This window comes from Parus major, chromosome 5, assembly GCF_001522545.3.
Source record: "Parus major isolate Abel chromosome 5, Parus_major1.1, whole genome shotgun sequence".
Classification (NCBI taxonomy): domain Eukaryota; kingdom Metazoa; phylum Chordata; class Aves; order Passeriformes; family Paridae; genus Parus; species Parus major.
In genome coordinates, this window is record NC_031774.1 from 30,592,492 (window position 1) to 30,609,080 (window position 16,589).

At 34.3% G+C, this 16,589-nt stretch overlaps 2 protein-coding genes across 5 annotated transcripts in view; one reads left to right on the forward strand and one right to left on the reverse strand.

The window, feature by feature from the left end:
* CHRM5 (cholinergic receptor muscarinic 5) overlaps positions 1-3,546 on the reverse strand; it is a 48,174-nt gene extending 44,628 nt beyond the window's left edge. For 2 of the 4 annotated variants that reach the window (XM_015630079.2, XM_015630078.2), the window contains exon 1: positions 2,949-3,546. The gene's annotated coding sequence lies outside the window, so the exon portion shown is untranslated. The remainder of the gene's footprint in view (positions 1-2,948) is intronic. The other 2 variants (XM_033515404.1, XM_033515403.1) reach the window with 2 other exon arrangements.
* The window catches only part of AVEN (apoptosis and caspase activation inhibitor), an 87,823-nt gene that overhangs the window by 34,264 nt on the left and 36,970 nt on the right, over positions 1-16,589 (forward strand). The window lies entirely within an intron of this gene.

Sequence of the window (16,589 nt, forward strand, 5' to 3'; positions counted from 1 at the left end):
GATGTGGTCTCTTTGAGCAATTGCCTGTTGTTATTTTGTGATGTGGTTTATTCATTTCACATATGCAAACAACTCAATACAGAATGGAAATGAAAAGATGTCCTTGTCAGATGCCTAGTGATCCTTAAACAACTGATTATGATAAAGGTGGAAAAATAAATATTAACTTATTGCTTTCAGGTGATATGTTTTTACATAATTACACATTTTGGAAAACACTTTATGACTCTTGGGCACCCGGTGTGATTCTCAGGGATGGTCCTGTACAGGGCAGGTAGCTGGACTCAATGATGTTTATTTCTGGTTGCATGGAAGGTTAGGTTTTGGAACTAATAACAAGCTGTTAATTTAGTTAATACATCTGAATTCTTTGAGGATAATTGAGAGAAATAATGCACTTAAAATAAAAATGGCATTTATCTTAATTACTTAAAACTATTAATGAATATATCTGAAACATCCACCTTTTAAAAATATTACATATTGAAAAAATGTTAGTTGAACCCAGTTCTTCCTACAAGTAAGCTTTCAACTTGTTCTTAGCCTTCTCATATTTTCAACAGAGCTTAAAAAGCCATAACTGCAGTTCTCAGTTCAGAAATTTCTAAAACACAAGGTTTTGAGTAAGCCTTTTGAGATCTTTGAATCATCAACTGATATTTGTTAAAATAAGGATGTTGGCTAGCTGACATGTTTAGCATTTGGAGTGGTGTTTTCTTATGGGGGAGGTTTGTTTTGTTTTGTTTTGTTTTGTTTTGTTATTAAGCCATGATAAGCAGTATCTTTTACAAAAGAGAAAGCAAAAAACTCAGAAAACATTTAAGTTAACAAAACTTCTAGTGTGAGAACAGTACTTGGAGAAACAAAGGTTGAATTCCAGTTCTTAATTTTCTCTCTTTTTTAATATCCAACTCTGAACCACATCTAGCAGATACAAAGCTGTCTTCTGAAACCAGCTGGCAAAAGCTGTATTGCATTTGCTGCTCATTGCAAATAATACTGGGTTGTAGTAGGCTTTGATGGTTGAAGTTATGGAAATTGTGAACTGATTCTATTGAAATGTACAGCCACATTATTTTATATTGTATTTTAGTTTATATTGTACAGAACATACTTCCTCACGATTTTTTCCTAGTGTGTTGGATGTTAGACAAAGTATCAGTGCATGTTGTATAGGAGCTGTGAAGAGTCAGGAAGAATTCTTACTGGATCAGGGTGATATGTGAAGTGAGACATGGGAAAAAATGATTGAGAGAGAAAAGGACAGAAACTGGGGAAATATAGAGAGTGCAGGAACCTTTCAACAACAAAATGGCTGAGTTATGGTTGCACTAGGAAAAATTCCATCAAGTTCTCATTAAATACAGCAAATGGAAAAATGTTAGAATAATAGAAATGTTTGCCTGTATTAAGCAGAAGACTTAGGTGTTTTAGGGAAATGGGTTTTCCCCCCTGCCATGGCGATGAAAAGTATGACTAGTAGAATAAGTTTCAGATATATAAAGTATTCCACAGTAATATGCATTAGATGACCCCTTTCTTGCAGAAGTTGTTTCACATATCCTGCCATTATTTTGGGAGTATGTTGTTGACTCCTTATACTATGATGAGCCTTGTCTCATATCGGCTTGAGTTTTTTAGTCTCATATATTCTACCAATCCTTGGCAAGTAAGTTCAGTTTTCTAGCACTTGCTAGAATTCTTAAATGCTTTGTGCATAAGTGAAGGGTTCATAACGGGTATTTGTGAATGGCAAATTAGTCTGTCTTTAGCAAGCATCAGGCAAAAGAGATATTGTTTTAGTAAGTTAGCAAAATATAAAAAAACCCCAAAACTGAACAAAGTGAAGGTTATATTAAATAAGAATATCATATAATCAGATGAGCTAAATAGAAACCAGGGAAGTGATACAGAGAGAAGTAGAGGAGATACTTAAAACAATGCTAGAAGAAGAATTATTGCATCTTAACAGAAAAAATTGTGCGAAAACAATAAAAAACAGCAGCAGCAAAGATGTAGTTTTTCAAAGCTGCTATTGATTAGAAAATTGACCAGTGTGATAATATAAATGGTATGTTAAAGGATATAAAATTGCTAAGGCACTTTTAATTTCAAGGATTTTGTGGGGTTTTTGTATCTGAGCAAATGTATGTTTCTCTGTGACTTCTAAGTGTAATTTTTTGATTAAAAGGTATAGTGTTTATTTTGCAAGTCCTAATAGATGGTAGAATCTCATTCTGCAATGTTTTGAATGCTATTTTTGTGTAGAATTCATGTCTATGTGACTCATGTGAATGCTGTAAAGGAGTGAAAAAATGAGATGAGCTGCACCTTCTTTTTTATAATTTAACTGGGGAATGGATGTCCAGTCTTCTTATTGACACTCTGACACAGTACCTTGGGGTACATTAACATGGTGCTGTTTCCTTACTGTGCTGTAGTTTACCTTTCATAAATAACTGATCAACCCTTCTAGCTTTATTTAATATTCTTTTATATAAACAGAGATTTATTATTCTGTAATAAAATATATCCTCTTACATCTGCTGTGGTGCAAAATGTTGTTTGCTTTGCAAGATTAAATAATGAAGTGCAGTAAATGTTTTGTGGTACTATTAACAGAACCATGGCTTTTAAAAATTTCTTTCTTAAACAGCCATGCATGAAATATGTATTAAAATATTTTCAAGGATTTAAATCTTAGAAATATTTCACTCTGGTTTAAGTCAAGAGATCATGTAGGAGTTTTTCCTTTGAATAACCTTAATATCAAAAGAGATGTTATTTTTACAGTGTAGGAAATCTAAGAACATTAAATATCTGTCATTGAAGAATTTAAACTTCAGGGTTAGTATAAAGAATTTTAAATTAATTGAATAATTTTTAATACATTAAAGTATATGTTGATGTGATAAACAATCAAAGCAGTATATGAAATAAAAACTTACCTAGGAGATACTTGATTGAAGCTTTGTCTGTGCTCTGTCAGAATATACTGAGACTCACTCAGCAGATAGGAAGCTTTTTTCTATTTGAAATGCATTGTGCACTCTCGTCTTGTGATTTCTTTTCCACAGCGTTTCCTTGTTCACTGCTGCTTTGCTCTTGTGGTATTGGTTGTTTCCAGTTTATTTCCAGGTATCTTCAATATCCGAGTTCTTCCACATTCAGGATTTTTGTTAATTCTGCCCTGATCAGGTAACAGAAAGGACCTGTGAACTTTGCATCTTTCCCTCCCCACCAGAAAAAAATATAAAAAAAGGGCAAATGCACTGACCCCAGTTAACTCAAGTATTCAGCACTCATTCAAAAAAATCTTTAAATATTTTATATCCAGTACATTCCATGTGTTTTCTGATGCTATTCCAACACTGAAAAGTTATTTCCCTACACGTTTTGGTAGCCTCCCCAGTTTAGATTTTTGTAGGAAATATATATGATCAGTAGACATCAGGTCTTAACTTTTAATCCATGCAACATTATTCTGTGAAGGATGATGAAGGTCTGCCTCTCTCAGCTCCTCATGCTTCTGTCAGACACAGATGTGAAATGCTGCTTTAGAGAGAGGGGAAAAAAAAATCCTGAAGGGTGTAGTATTTTGTCATCTCTCAGGACAGTGAGCACGCATGGCATCAAAGAGTGGCAGATAGGAGCTATTCAAACCAGTCGCTGAACTGACAGGATGACGCTTCCATACATAATAGAACCAGTAATTATTTCTTCTGATGGACAGCAGTGTGTACTAGATGAAAAAAGCAGCAGATGATAATACTAGGTTTGATAGGTTCTCTGTGTTTTAACAGCTTGTCATTAAGAAACACACCAGGAAAAAAACTGCTGTTTTGGGATATGATCAGGTAAAACAGACCAGAGTTGTTTTGACAGGGTAGATGTCATTCATAGGGTTAAAAAATCCAGTCAGGTTAAGGTCTATTCAAAGCTAGCTTTTTATAATAAAGATGTTCTAACGGATCTGCTTTTAAAATCACGGTTTGTGTTTTGCTTCATGTAGCCTTTCATTTGGGGAGTCTGGCTGTTGTCTTGTAGGTTTTCATTTGTAACTTAATTTATAGATTAAATCCACACATTTCATTTTTTTTCCCCTGCAAAAGGAAATCTTAATGTTTTAAAAAAATATTTTTCAAAGGACTCTCTGTATGAAGATTGTGTTCAAACTCATTACACACTTCATATCATAGACACTCACAAATCTATTTCTAATTAATTTAGAAATTTAAATTGCCTGACTTAATGTTGAGGAACTGCTCTCTCAAGGTTAATACAGAAAAAATACAGAAGATATTTTGAAGAACTCACTTCAGTGTAGCATAAGCTTTCATAAATATAAAGTATGATGGATAAAATCTTCATTCATAGTATCAATGTTGTTAAGGGCAACATATGAAAGATTGTGGGGAAAATAATGTGATGTTTTGAAATTTTTCTTAAAATAGAGAGGTTTTTTTTCCTCTCTGAATCTTCTTCAGTGTAACTTTTCTTTTTAAATTTATTGACAAAAAGATACTTACAATCAATTTCTTTCTTTTTTTGCCTTCTGTACCTTGAAGGTGAAGAAGTGATAAGATGATGACTACTTTAAAACCAGGGTGAAATATAAACCTCGCCGAAAAGGTGATGGGAGAAAGGGCTACTTCTGGTTTGTACTTGTTTGCTTAAGTATGAGGAACCTCTCTCATCATTGAAGAAGAAAACTTATCTTTGTCTTCCTTGTTATGTTGGAGAGCATCTGGATAAAGCTTTTTCTAGTTTATCTAGTCAAAAATCATGAGCACAGTTATGCCCTCATATCACATCAAATAACTTTTGGAATATTTTTGGTCTCTAGCTTGAATTCTGTCTAGCTCCAGACCAAATCCAAGCCTAGAAGTATATGACGGCTGTAACTTTAAATCAAAGTTGTCTATTTTGTCTCTTTCGATAACAAGTCGAGTTGCCAAGGATACAATGGGTACATGATATAAAGTCCATGCTGAAAGTACTGGAATGAGGCATACTTTCTGAAATAATATTAACACTTTCTCTCTCATGATTTCTGTCTTCACATATACAGTCTATGCCTGGAGTTGCTGCCCAAGCTGAACTGGAAATGTCCTAAATTTATTAGCATATTTCATGACAGCGGTGATTCTTATGAAAACCTTCCAAGTAATTGGAATCTGACAAGGCACTACCTTTGTATTCTCAGATAATCTTTTGGGAGGCAAACACTAGCCTGGTCTGCCTCCCCCCTTGCAAATCCCAAAACAGATTCAAATATCAACTCTGTGATTATCCCCCGAAGAATTCCTGAAGCACAAAGTAGTTATATATATACATACACAAAATGTATAAATATCCCACTTTTTTCCCCTCTTCAGGACAAGGTAAACTGAGCTTTGGGTGTATTAGTGTCAAAAGTATTCTGCTGTGTCAAACTTGGAGATAAGGATAATTTGGATAAAGCAGCATGATAAAATTTAGGGGATGATAATAATTCTGACATCTTGACAACTTTAGTCCAGGATAAGACATGATTGATGTTAGGAATTCAAACACTGAAGATAAAGGTGGTTAAAATTTTCGACCTTGAATACAGCACAAGGAATTGTATTTTTACCATGGTGCCCTGAAAATCTTTTCTGTTTGGCCAATCTGCAACAGGAATAAGTTATATATAAGCTGCATGACTAAAGTGGGTATAACATCTGTGGTGGAAAATGTTGCTGGTATGACTGAAGTAGCAAGAGCTTCAAGCACGCAGCACTGAGCACTCCAAAGGGCCTATAGTCCATCTTGTGACTGGATATCTCCTGTGTGACAGTCAGTACTGCCCTAGGGGACTTACATCCTTACAGAGTTTGGGTACCTTGGACTCACAGGGTGGCCTGATGAGGGATTCCATGTCTGTACATAACACCAGCTGACATGAAGCTCTCACACCTCTGAGCCAGCAGTAAAGTATCACAGGGGACTGTCTACGTCCCTCTTCTTCGTTTTATTTTGATCACAGGCATGTTGTCTTCTGCGTAATTTTGTGACAGCAGAAAAGTTGACTTTGTAGTGAGGCAAAAATCCCATACTTGGACAGACTTCTGTTTCAGTTCCTACTTTTTTGAGTGGTCTTATGCACAAAAAGACTACTATGTAGGTTTAGTTAACAATGGGTTGAAACTGCGCCTGCAAATTTGATCTAGGGTGAATAATGTACTTACCTGCTTTAAGAAGAGTGCTTTTAAAAAGTTGCATAAGAAGTAATAAGAACGCTTTCTTAAAAACACTTTGCATTTTAAGTGTGTGAGCATTTGATTTGAAAGCTCACTGAAATTATATTGCAATCTCACAGTGATATTTAATATTTACAGTACCAAAGCTTGTACCTTTGCAAATAGTAATAAGCCATGTATTGTCTTAGTCCATTCCCAATTAATAATTATGGATTCTTCAAGTCCTAAAGGCCAAGTCTTACCCCCACTGTATGAAAGTAATTCGTCAAATATATTGGAAAAAACGTTTTTCTGATAAGACTGAGTGACCAGTAAAGCTGTATCTCAATGAATCTTTTCTTCAAGTTATAAAATGCAATGCTAACATTAGCATTGCAAATGAATTTGAAAAAACCTAAAAGAAGACATAGTGTTAGAGAACACTTCTAAGCATTTTCCTTGTTGAGAATTTTATCAAATATTTACCATTTATCTAACGAACAGCTATACACATGGAAATCCTATTTTTACCTTTTTTGTGAATATTGTCATTCAGCTTTTAGAGAGCTGTAAGATTACCAGTTTCAAGCAAGTTGAAAACTAGTAGTTGCTTTTCAGACAAAAGTGGTGTATTTATCAGAATTTTTAAATTGCTGAAGAACTAATGTTCTGAAGAAAATGTCATTATTATTTTTGCTTTTTGTTGCTAAAAGTATTTAATGCCTTTGTGAAAAAAATACTCTTTTGCCTTCTTTTATCCCTTTTTTTTTGCAGGGAGGGGAGGTGAATATGTTGTGTCTGAAAATAAAAACAGTCTTAAAAGTTTTAAAATTTTGAAATCAATTGGATAATTAACACTGAATAATTTTTGACTTAAGAACATGTCCACCTGATTCATTATTTAGAATTTAAAAGCAATATATCCTAGCTCTCAGTGATAGTAATACTTAGGCATTTCTTAAAATTTATTTTCTTCTCATGAAATGGGTGTTTCCTGTAGTCTGGAAAATGGTATAGATCAACAAGCTCAGAAGAGAAATGGAATGAGCTTAGGAGAAAAGGCGTTTTTGTTACCTAGGAAATGAGTGAGTAAAAGTACTTAGCACAACTGTTATCATGTCAGACATCTGAGGGCTTTTGTGTTTCCTAGATTTTAGTTATGGCAGTAAAGCTAGACTTGATACAAAGTGGCTTTAATATGAAATTCTTTGGAAAGACAGACAAATAGTTTGTTTTCTACTTTTCTAGTCAAAGTGCTGCTAGTAGATGAATTTGGACAGAATGCTGTAATAGAAATGTATTCCACTGCTCCTAATAATGATAATTTAACATTATATCTAGTGCCATTGGTTGCTACTAACATTTTGTTGGAAATTTTATTCAGTGAAATTTTGCAAGATTGACACTTGCAATTAAACTTTTTCTTTTTTTTGAGAATGGTAACTAGTGTGCTGAAACAGATTCAAATGAATTTTTTTTAGAATAAATTAATTGAACATTTTTGTGTATTAAAATTTTACTGTCTTGGTATGTTTTTTCGCCTGTTATTTCAATATTAGAAGTAGCCAAAGATTTCTGCTTTTGTTTAACACAGTATTAAGAAGGGTAAGTCATGATTGTTTCACAAATATATGAGCTTCAATTATATTTTTAATCACATTTTAATTAATAGATCAGTGTTTGTGAATGTGCTGTCTGATTCAGCCAAATTACAGCAGGTTGCTGTTACTAAACTATTCAGATTGGTAACAAATTATGGAACTGTTTTGAAGACTGAACAGTCTTGTATAATTGCTATTTGTTAACTTGTGATATCTGATGAATATGTGCTCACCAGATGCTGGCCAGATATATTTCGATTGACTCTCTTATTTAGACTGTTCATGAACAAAATGGATTAGTACCTTGGAAGTGTTTTGGATTTTAAACTATTTTGTCAGCCCTACCCCTCATCTGTGTTAAAGGCAAGTTTTGCTGGTTTACTTGGGTTGTTTTTGGTAACTTATTTTGGTGGGGGTTTTTTGGTTTTGTTTTGTTTTTGTAAAGGTAAGGAGCAATAGCACTGTGATCACAAATTTTGGAAGACTTTGTGGGAGGTCGTGTCAAAGATTTTAAAGTTTTGCTTATGCATATCCTTCCTTTCTCTCTCACTAGAAATTTGATCTTTCTAGTTGCCATAACAACTTCATAATAGCAGCACATTTACTGCTGTAGTTAAGGTTGTGTCAGCACTTCCATTATAAGCTACTGTTTTTAGGAATTTCTAATTTATTCACAGGCTTAAAAATGGCATACAGTAAGTCTATGTAATTGGTTTTAATGTATGGTACCAACTTTTTGAAAGCTGCTGTTGTCTGATCTTGGATGGCATGTATAAAATAGCATATTGTTCCAAGTGGGTTTTTTTTATTATCTTTTTTTACTAAGAAGCAGCAAAACATTTTTAGTCTAAAATTAATTTTGACTGGTTCCCATCTGCCAGAGGTATGAGAATCAACATGTTCTTTTGCTCTACCACAATGCCCCATCATCAGATAGACCCATCTGTTCCTGTTAGTTAAAAGGTTAGTGTGAACGTGGCACTTTTCTGGGAAGCAGAAAAAATATAACCTTTTTAATAACAAAGTTTCCTGTCTCATTAAGAAATAAATGTTTGACATCTTCAATACTTTTATAATTATTTTTATGTTAAATAAAGACTAGCAATGTTTAATGGTGGATGATTTTTGAAAGGCAAGAAGTAGAGGGAGAATCTGTTTCTAGTATTGAAGAAAGTCAGTTATTCATGCAGTTCCTCTTACAGAGTTCTGGCAAGGAATTGTGTCTAACTACAATGCAACTTTCTGAAATATGGAAATTGTTTAACCTGGGAAATGTGTCAAAGCAGTTACATAATTTGCTGAAGGTGTTCTGTAACTCCTTGGGTGATACCACTAAGCCTGTGATAAAGGGATTGTTTGAAGACTTTATTTCACCCAAATAGATATTGGGGTTTTTATTTAAGCACATTTTGTCAAGATGAAGAATGAGGGATGGGACCACCTTGCTTTGAAATGATTTATTGCTCAAGTAGCCAGCTAAGATATCAGTCTCAAGGCATGAGGTTTAGAGGAGCAACAAGTCAGCCATTGCTCAAGGAAGTCTTCTTTGCACGGCAATATATAACATTTTAGCACAATAGGCAGTTGACACAAAGTTTGTTTTCACTTAATAACCTATCACTTTTGCTTAATTTTGCTGCACTGAATCTCTCTCTTAGCTACTAAGCTGACAGGTCACACACTCATACACACCTCTATTATAGTTTCTAGATCTCTAACCTACTCTGTAAGTCACACTATTACAACTTAAACCTCAAACTATTTTACTTAATATAATTTTTCACCTACTCTAGGCATATTCTTACTTATAACTGTAGAGATATAAGTTTATAATTTCTCTACCCAGTGTCTGTGTACCTTCATCAATACATTAACCTAAGCTCTTTCCAAGGCTGAAGATCAAAACCTTCAGCATCTGTAGAAGTTTCTATTTTTCAGTTTCTGACAACATTTATTTCAGGCGAATTTACAAGGCACAGCACAAACTGGCTGCCCTGAATAATTATGAACTATATACTTCTGAGGATTCATAGGATTTTTGTTTGCTTTGTTTTTTACCTATCTTATTGCCAAGTGTATTGCAAGACACTTGCCCCTAATACAGAATTGTGTGGTTTTGCTGTAGGAAACAGTATAACAGTATGTTATAAAAAAGCCTCAAAACTTTCATATTATTTTTAATCCCAAATTGTTCTTATTTTACTTTGAAGTCTTTGTTTACATAAAATTACTGAAATTTGAAATTTCTTTAGTTAATCTATGGTTCTACTTCAGTGTAATAAAATATAGTGGCAGCTATTTAGACATTTGTATCACCTTGACAGATGTTTGTAAAACTTCAGCAACAAGGTGTAACTTTAAAAGAAAGAATAATTTGATTTGAATAATCTGTAGTAATCACAGCTGTTCATTTCAAAGAGAAATTCATTTGGTTTTTTGCTTTTAAAGGAAAATATATCTAATTTACTCATCCTAGTTAGAAAGTATTTGTTTAAGTATACTTTATTCTGAAGAAAGATTATAGGTACTTCTCAACTATATAATAAATAGTTTTTTTAAATCTCACTGATGCCTTCAGCACAGACTTCCTGTTTGACTCTAGACAGGTGAAATATTCAGCCTGGATATCCTATGTCCAAACACTTCATTGCTCTTTTATTGCTTCACTCTTAATGTGTTTTCCATTTCCCTGCCAGAATTGATTTAATTGTTAGCTGTTTTCTATAGCATGACTTTGAAATCATATTCAGAAAATCACTTTTGAGCATTTTTTCCCAATTGACTATAAGACCGAACAGCCAAAACCCTATAAATGTTGCAAGAAAACCCACTTAACTGCTCCATAAAGAAATTTTTTTGAAAGTGCTACATTATTATGGTATTTGCAAATGGAGTTTGTTTTTCTAGGTTTTATAGAAGTCTGTATTCGTACTTCTATCATCTTTTGTTAGTTTCTCCTTTTACTTCTTCCCTATTCCCTGAATTCATGGAGCTTTGATTTTCTGAAGGTTCTTAGATCTGGAAGATTAATTTTAAATTTAAGCATGAAGGGTTAGTGGCTTTCTAGCTTCTGTGTTCTGCTGTGATTCTTATTGTAAAAGATTTTGTCGTTTCTGTGATAAGTAAGAATTAATGGAAAATTTTGAATCCTTTGCTGTGAGAAGTCTGCAACTGCCTTCATGGGAGTAAATAGCTGAACAGAATCTTAGCTTGGTGCTGTTCTTCAATAATGCACTTCAGATGAGAGGAATCATGGAAAGGAGTTGTTTAATGTTGCAGGCTTTGGAATAAACTGTAGTCTGTCTGTATTTACTTTGCAATCTGTAAGGCAGTTCTCTGGAGCTGTTGAACTTACCTTAGTTCAAAGGTTTTGCTAGAAATCCTTAGAAAGATCTCCCTCTATCAATGATGCTTGGAGTAGAAGATAAGTTTTGATGTCAGTTGCACCTCAGAACAGCAGTATAAAACTAGTAGTATTGATATAGTCTGGGTTGTTGGGATAAGTTGTTGCAAAAGCTGTTCTTTTTTTAAAGACGGGCTATGTTGATCTTCAATATATTAGAGATTAGGTTGGAGAAGTATTATTTATGAACAGAAGATTTAAATAGAAGTGTACAGATCAGGATTTGTGTTTTTTTAAAGCCCATGGTTTTCAAACTGTATAATCTATTATCTATAATTGCTTAGGTACAGCTTGTTTCCAGAAACAATCAGCAATAGGTCCCCTTTCTTCTTCATGTCTTATATAATTTTGAAAACAGTTTCCTTAAAAAATATTACATGGTTGCAAAATTACTGAAATTGAAAAAAGCTTTTTGGACATTGGACACTAATATAAAATTTTGTGTCCTTTCTTTCCAATAGATAAACATTAATTTCACTGAAATTCTGTTGTTCAGCCTTCAGTTGAGCTAAGCTTCAAATTTTAAGTTTCAGATTTATCTCTGAAAGGTTAATAGTTTCCTGTAGTTTTTTTCCTAGGTTAACAAATGTTGTTTGCGAGCCGTGTGTATATATGTCACCCAGCAGATAATCATGTGTCTGAAAAACACATGCCTGTAATTCAGGTGGTTTCATAGTGATGTTGTGTGGTTCATTCTCTGTCTTGTGATGTGACATGAGCTTGATGTTTGTATTCTGCAGAAGGGCAGAGCCATCCCACAAGACACAAAGCTTGCTAGTTTCCCAGTAAGTAAGGAATGATCTCTGAAGTCTTCCAGGAGAGGTAGAAAAACAGGTCTTGTTCAAAAACTCAATAATATTTCTGCTGTGTCTCTGCTTTTATCCATGTATTATTCAGGAAAAGGAAGTCCTTTCTTCCTGCTTTCAGATTGTATACAGGTTTTTCTAAAGACTCATTTTGTAAGCTTGTAAATTTTGAAGTGAAATCAATACACAAAAAATATAATTTGAACTTGCCTAATAATTAGGATGTAATTAAGGACTACTGTAGTGGTACAGTTTAAAATCTAGTCCATTAAGTAATGAATTCATAATATTAAAGGTGCTGGAATTTCAGTTCATTCATCCAAATTCTGCATGTTACTGTGCAATCTATTAAGTAACCTTCTATGGTTTATGTGTTTTAATCCTATAATTTTTCCAGTTTAAAATCGTCTCCTGGAGCCTTTGCCAGAACTAAGAATTAATGAAGTAATGAATTCACTTTTGCAGGATACTTAAAAGCTAGTTCTAACAATAGGTAAGGAAGTCTAAAGGAGAAAGGAATCCAGCTCTCATTTGGAAGGGGAATATTAATGAATGAGGTCCTACTGAGCGTGCACACCGGAAGGCCAAAAAATCAGGAAAGATGAGAAAGTTATAAATGTCTCTGCATCATGAGTACATTATCTTGCTGTTTTACATAGATGTAGGGATATTCTTTGTTGAGATTCATACTTGTGCGTTTTAGTCAACCCTTCATTATTTAATTAAAGAATCCTGAAAGCAGGAGTTTATCTCTGCCCACTTGTGGAGCAGGGACTGGGATTGTGTCTCAGAAGGAGGATGTTTGGTTGAGGGTTTCTTTCCCTCCTGAGGATTTACTGCTGCAGCATTGGGAACTGGAAAAAAACCTCAGCAGGGTATCTTTATAATTATTTGTGACAGATTCCAATTAACTCTCTTTCATTTAAAAATTATTTTAGAATTTTTAGCAAGACTGTATTTTGATACCTCATGGTTTTTTTACAATTTCAAGAATGCTATATTTGCAGGATAAACTACGTGTAATGCAATACTTATCTGTTTGCATGCTGATTGTTTTAATTATGCTTAGTTACTATTTTTTAAATTGCATTTTTAAAAGTTTGTCAAGTAAAGATGTCCTGAGAGAATTAGCATCTTGCTGAGTAGTGCTGGGGTAAGCAAATAGCATCTTCAAACACCTATTTGGGCATGCAATTCTGGTTTTGTCACTGAAAATACAGGTCAAAAAGTGTACCCTTACACCTTAGTGTCCGATGCTTCTTCCTACATCTGGAGTAGGAATGTACAGTAGGAAAGACGCAATAAGTTCTAATAGTTATCTCATTATTTAAATAGTAGTTTAATGCAATTGTTTTCCATTTCATCATTCAGCTGAGGATTATAAAAAAATATACTTTGTTTTTTCATTATGTGCTTTTTTGAGTGACTCAATGTATGAATGCATTTGTCATCTGGATTATGAGTATCGTGCTTTATGCCTTATCTCAGCCTTATTTTTAAAGAATCTCTGTCTTTTCTTCCAATCACACAGACGTCAAGTCTCAGAGGGGAGCACAAGACTCATGCTTCTGTGATTCATCACATGGTCTCCTGCTTCACTGCAGGCATCCTGCATAATGGCAGCAAAAGGCTCCTATCTCAGTACCCTTCTGTCTGTACGTGTAAAGCGTACTTGGGTAGAAGAGGAAAGATTTGCAGACTAAAGAGGCCTGGCCATCAGGAGCTGGGTGAGAGCCAACAGGACTGTGCAGAAGCACAGAGGAAGCCTCAGGCTCTATCTTGAAGTTGTGGTACCTGCAGGACAGGGACATGTCTCACGTGAGCAGATACAGATACATGTCTGCATCATTAGTGAACAGGATTACCCATTCCCATTGGTGTGCTTAATGCACACAACTTCTACAGGTGATTCTAATTTACTTCAAAGAGCTGCTTTTTGGGAAAGCTTGTCTTGTTGATTGCCACTTTAAAAGAGTGATGAACATTGAAATTTAGTGCTTTCAAAAGAATGCATCTCTGCAGTTAAAATATGCCTTACGAAGACACGGCCACTCGTGTGATGGGAAGAAACAGGAAGTGAAGTTGTGGTTCTGTTAATCTAGGGACTTTGACTATCTTCAGAAATGTCAGGCTTTGCTTCCTGCTGGGTATTTGAATGGAGCAGTGTTCCATGAAATCTACACTCAGATGAAATAGGCTTTGTATGCAGAGGGAAATTTTGTTGTTCTGTCCTTTGTCTTTCTAGGAGATTTGTTTGACCTGCCTCTTGAGGAATAGCATATCTTCCTAGTCACCTGTTTTCCATAATTTGAATTCATTTTTTTGGAGTAGCCATCAAGGACCATTTTTCTCCCTTTCCCCTGCAGGGAGTGGGGAGTGGGAAGGGGATTGTCTGCAAAAATCATATTTGTTACCTATGTGCAGCAAGCCAATAATCAACTATCAAAAATTTTTATTATTTGTACATTTTATAAAACAAAGGAATTAGCGTTCATTGGCTACAAGTTGCATAATTAATTTGTATCCTATTTTCTATTGGTTAATGGTTCTCTCATTTCCCACAATGATTACTCCACATGCTCAGGCTTTCTCTTTTTTTGGGTTGGTGGGTGTATTGCTCCAGTGGTCCCAATCTCCCCCTGCTGGGATTACCTTTTAGGCAGTTGAAGCCAATTTCAGCACACTTGCTGGGCTGGGTTTATTGGTTTCTTCCTTGGGAGCTCTGCCAGGTGGTCCATAAATTCTGCATTCTTTGTGTCCACTTTCAGTGGGCATCCTACTTCCCAAGCCATGTTAACCTCCCCCTAGGTCTGAGATTGCTGAAGCATGTCCAGCTCTGTACCTTAACAAGGCAATTCTACCAACAAGTAATTTGTGTTTCTAGCTCATGGACATCACTAGGAGCTTGCATGTTAGCTGCTCTGTTTCATGGATTAAATCTCCTTTCTTGTTCATCAGGCTTGAAAGCACATAAAGACCAAACATCAAAGAACATCCTTTCTTTAAAATATTTTTACATAGTCCACATTTTGCAACACTGTTGCAGTATCATGTTTAACAGAGAGACATAAAAATAAGAAATTAAATCTTAGAATGTAGAAGTTATCTGTGTTCTTTAGCTCCCATTTGACTGGTCCAAGATATGTAACATTCACCTTCTAGAAGCAAATGGGATCTGTGAAACAGCTGCATGCTTTTCAGTAGCTTTAGGAACAATTAGCAATGAGAGCAATTTCATGCATTTCATAAATCAGTGAGATTCTAGAAATATTTGAGACTATTTTGTGTATTAGTTGGGACAGTTAACAGTTCAGTGCTTTTTTTTAAATTTGTTTTGTGGGTTTTTTAATATCAGTCATTGGGTATATGGATAGATATGTATGCTTCAGAGACTTCCTTTTTCATCATCCACTTTCCTGTTATCTCAGTAAAAACTCCTGCAAAAAACATTTTAAATGTATTAAAAATATCTTGAAAATATTACAGCTGACAGAATTTTCTGCCTAGGAGAAAAGAAGTGCTGTTTGTTTAATGAATTAAAGATGACATTTACTTCCAACAGCCAAGGAGGTGCTGCTATCTGTAGAAACACCTTGGTTAACAATCTTGACTTTGAAACCAATCCAAATGCTGAGTACAAAATGTACCCTCTGTTATAAAACATGGTTTCTTTGATCAGGTGATCTACTTCTGAAAGTAAAAGAGAAGATGAATATTCTGTTGGTATAACAGAAAATAGTGTTTTAATTGCAATGAGTCTCATTATAGAAGTATGTTGAGCATGTTGATTTAGATGTTTTATTTCTTCTGTGTGTTCCAAATCACGTTAGTCTTCTATGCAGACCATGCTGATAGCACAACTTCAAAATTTATTGAGCATTTTGATGTAATCCACAGAATATACAGTCAAAAATGTTAAATTATATCTGTTAAAGAGTGGAAACTATATATACCCATTTGGAAGTCCTTTATTTGATTTTCTTGAAGTAAGCAAGCACCTTCTTTGGCAAGACAATGTTCAGAAAAATGACATTGGAGTAATCAAACATAGAAGATTAGTCTCAGGTAAGCCTTATTTTTTTATGACTTACAGTGACTTTGAAATAATATTTCAGTTAAATTTTATAGTTTATACTTCTATAATACTATAACCTTGTAGTGGATGTGAGGGCTGGTTCTCTAGTGAATAATGATGAATGATGATATTTATTGATAGGAATGAATACTATTATAATGGATGGTATTTTATGAAAATAATAGAATATAAAGAAAAAATGTATTGAAAGTTAAAAGTAAATGTAGAATTTAGAATTAGTCCTTGTCTCGAAGCCGCTGGATTTTTCTGTTTTTTAAACAAATCAGAATTTTGATGAAGCTTTATTTATGGCAAGCAGTAAGGAAAACTTTAGCGGCAGAGTTTCAGGTGGCTTGCTGCTGGGAATTCTTTGAATGAAATGTTGCCTAGATAATGATTTATTTATTTTTTGATTATGTTCTTAAATAGAAGTAGTGATGCCACTAGTGGAATCTACTAAGGAAACCAGATTTTAAAAAATCAGTTCATTTATACTATTTG